The sequence below is a fragment of the Melanaphis sacchari genome, unplaced genomic scaffold, assembly GCF_002803265.2.
Source record: "Melanaphis sacchari strain LSU unplaced genomic scaffold, SCAv2.0 Contig23_pilon_pilon, whole genome shotgun sequence".
Lineage (NCBI taxonomy): Eukaryota > Metazoa > Arthropoda > Insecta > Hemiptera > Aphididae > Melanaphis > Melanaphis sacchari.
The window spans coordinates 3,137,456-3,142,081 of record NW_020271114.1 but is presented as its reverse complement, the minus strand read 5'-3'; positions in this window follow the sequence as shown (position 1 = coordinate 3,142,081).

The window sequence follows — 4,626 nt, the reverse complement described above, 5'->3', positions numbered from 1 at the left end:
CGTATTGTACCATTCATTGCTAAAAAACAAATCCTTCCTGATTACCAATTTAGCTTTTGTATCTCGCATTCAACTACACATCAAGTTCACCGGTTAGTAGGTGCAATTTCCTACTCTCTTGAAAAAAATTATACTGCACTTGCGCTTTTCTAGATATTTCTCAGGTGTTTGACCGTGTTTGGCACCAAGGTCTTTTATATAAACTGTAATCTTTCCTTCCTTCATCCTATTTCTTACTTATCAAATATTATCTCACAGATCGCTCATTTAAAATATGCTTTGGAATTGCCATGTCCGAAGTAGCAACTATAAACGTTGGAGTTCCTCAAGGTGGTATTTTATCTCCAATACTCTTAAATATCTTCGTCTCTGATCAACCCACATCACCAAACACCTCAGTTTCAGACTATGCTGACGATAAAGCCATTATCTCGATTAATGAAGACCCTCTCTTGGCCTCTTTAGATTTGTAAACTCACTTCGGGCTGATGGAAAACTGGTACACTAAATTTAAATTTAAAGTAAACCAAAGTAAATCAGTTTACACTACTTTCACACTTTCACACTTAGGCATGCTCCTTATCCAAATGTACTACTTTACGGCATCCCTATCCATTCATTACCCACAGTAAAATACCTTGGTCTAATGCTTGACAAACATTTAACTTGGGCTCAACAAATACGTGAAAAAAGACTATTCCTAAACAATAGGCTACGTATGCTGAAACATTTAATTGGTAACAAGGTCACCCCTATCAATATTAAACTCCTCATGTATAAATCCTTATTAAAACCCATCTGGACATACGGACTCCAGCTATGGGGAAACGCTAAAAAGCCCAATCTAAATAAGATACAAGCTTTTCAAAATATGACATTAAGAAAAATAGTAAATGCCCCTACATATATCTCAAACTATAGGTACTCTACATCAGCGAACAGGGACAAATGGATGCGGCCGTTTGGACGCGAAGTCATTTAGACGTATCCATTTGGGCGCGAAGACAAAATTATAATTAACATTAAAGTTTTATCACGATATTAGGGATTATCCGACGTTATCGAAATCGGCGTTATTGTTTAGGCACGAAGTCGTTTAGACTAGTATTGTATTAATTCAATTCTGTTACTTTTATAAATATACGTTATCGAAATCGATAATAATCCAAGTTTATGGTCTTTTATAACGTGTCTTTAAAAAGTACAAACAGGTAGAGACTCTTATTATAATCAATTAGAAGCAGGAAATAGTCCTCCTAAAAAATAAAAAAAAATATATTGATATTGATAAAATAATTTTAAAAATAGTTAAAAATTTTAAACAAAGTGGAATTTTGACATTTTTAAGAGGGATAGCTCAAAATATTTCAATAATGATAATAATATAAAATAGTACAATAACTATAACATTTTTAATTATTATATCTTTTTAGCAATATTTTGAATTTTTGTTTTGATGATTTTTCTACTATATATTATATTATGTTGTATACTTATATTTTATTGTCATAGATATATGTAAAAATTAATTTTTTTTATATATATATTGTATATTTATATTTTATTGTTATTCAATAATTATTATAATTTTGTCTTAGCGCCCAAATGTACTCGCGCCCAAACGGCCGCGTCTAATTGACTTCGTATCCAAACGGTCGCGTTCATTTGTCCTAGATCGATGAGAACAAATTTATCATAACAATTCATAAGAATATAAAACTACATAATATTAAACATCAAACAAACTTAATCGTGTTTAATACTTTTATCTTAGCATAATAGCACGGGCACAAATTAATTATAGGTACGAGTGATTAGTGGATCAACTCGAACCGATTTTGATTAAATATTTTATTATTGGAGATATGTCCACAGCATTGATCTCGTGTCATTTATCAACAAATAAAAATAAAACGCTGTATGTATTAACTATTATTATTAAAAACTATGTGGCCCGCAACAACTTCTACCCATATCACGTGGCCCAGACTTCATAAAAGGTTGGACACCCCTGCTCTACATATAGATTGTAACTTAAAAAATATTCATGACGAAGCCAAATGTTTCTATAGAAAATTCCATCACTGTTTATCTACTCATTCAAATCTTCTCATCAAGAACTTATCATCCCTCACAATTCCAAGTAACCCTCAAAGGCGTTTTAAACGTAAATGGTGCAGAGATCTATTGCATTAATAATAATAATAATAATAATAATAAAAAAAAAATATAATAAATGAGAAATAAACCAAATTGAAAGTGTCATTTCTGGGTGGCTCCTTTCCTCAAATTATCTATCTCACGTTCTATGTTTTTTTTCTCTCTTAACACATATACTTATTATATCCATGATATGATATAGATTGTATATTCCTTCTAAAAAAAAAAAGTTTGTAACGTTGCTATAATGTAACATTTTATTATTAATATCGAATAGTTTTCATTAAAAAAAAAAAAAAAAATTGAATTAAATTCCCCAACAAAATTAAACATACTCAGAAATTATAAAATTGGCAACGTAGCCTATAAAAACGTTCGCAATCGTTCTTTTTTCGGCTAAAAAAACAAATTTTTCGATAAGCGACATTCGTATGCAATCGTGTTGCACCCCTATCAGAAAATGAATACATTGATTACTGACAAGCTTAAAATTAAAATAGTAAATAACTTTTTTATTTTATATATTATCTTAGTTTATACTGGCTATTAGATATATGTAACATTTATATAACTATATAATTTATATTATTATTGTAATAATTAATATTTAATAATGCAAAAATTCAATTTACCGTATTTTTATTTATAAATTATTTATTATTGATTACTGTAATAGTTATATAAATATCTCATAAAATATTCCTAGTAACATAGGCTGAAAGACTGTCTTTATTCGAAATAATTTCTTGTCTACAATAAGATTAATAATTATTGAATTAAAATTTAATATAATATTCATTACAGCAATGTATATTTAATGTAAGTATCTAGTACACTCAAAACGTACAGTACAGCAATAGTAGTTACCTATTTATGCACTTTTTTGGTTAGTCCAGTCTATCGATCGATTTTAAAAACATGTCATTAAATTTTAGATTGCGGGTCTTAATTATTATTTATTTAGAAACGTTTGTCAAACTTGTTGTTCTGTATTAACTGCCATATAATTTAGTCGTGTTCAAAAATATTGGTCACCCGACAAGATTTTTCACATCAATTAAAAGTAGCTAGGTCAGGGTAAATTGAAAAAATTGAACGTTTGGATCGATTATGTGTATTAGCTATTAGCTATAGTCCATAAATTATTATCCATTTGATTTCAGACGTCTCATCAACACGTTTCCGAGTTTCTCACAATCAATTGTTAAACGTTTTAATACTTACAATAACATATGGTAATACAATTAACAATTATATATCATACAAGTATGTAAATGTATAATTTTTTTAAAATTTTTTTCATGACTGGAAAAAGTATAAAAATAAAAATAATTAACTGCAGATTATACTTGGTATTTTAGTCGGTTCATTACGATGCCAATTGTATAAAAATAACTTGATATTATATTATTAATAGTATACGATGGAAAGATGTCTCACGTGTTAAGTACATCTGCTGACTGATATTTTTTATGCCTTCCAGTTGCAGTTGTGTTTGGTAATATAAAATAAGTTATATTATTACTGTAATGTGCTATAATATTAGGAAAAAATTGTGTGACTGTTTATAAAAAAGAAAAATTGTTTTTGTTTTTTTGAAAATTTTTTATTGGTTTTACAAAATTATGCGCTGCTAAAATTAGAAGAATCAAAGTCAGGAGTATTTAATACATTCCCTACTCTAGACAAATCAAGCCTATAAAAACAACTTATATAAACTATTCATACATTATCTATATAATATAATATATTATAATATATATTAATAATAAAAAAAAAAAAAAAAAAAAAAATAATAATATAATAATGATAATAATAGTATAATGATAATAATAAAAATAATAATAATGATAATGATAATCAAGATGCAGCAACAGAATACCGCTCTAAAATAATGTTCTTATCGTTTGAACTTTTGGAATGAAGCGCATTTTATCATGATTTTTTTTATATAATATAATTTAATATTTCATGACTCTAGATGAACACCGAAAATAAATAATAACGTTATTATTATTATACATCTATGTATTAAAAATTGTTCGAAACTGCTATTATAGTATATATGAGTAGTAAAAATAATAAAAAATAATAATAGTAATAATAATTGTGAGAATATAATATAATATATATTGATTTGATCATAAATTTGTTCTTGAAGTTTATAATGTAAGTTTTTATGTTTACAATCTAAAAAATTAACCCTACGATACGAAAACACTCTGTTCATCATTCATAATATATTATAATATAGGTACAGAGATATTAATATTATCATTTCAATATATAATATAATCACAATATAATTTGTTGATGTATATATATATATTAATATATGTAAATAATATTATAATTATATTTAATCTTAATTATTTTTATGTATATATTATATATGATTAAAGCGAAATTTTGAATTTGAATGTGACAAGGGGAATGGAGTAAATGTTAAACTTGAAGTTTGATTGA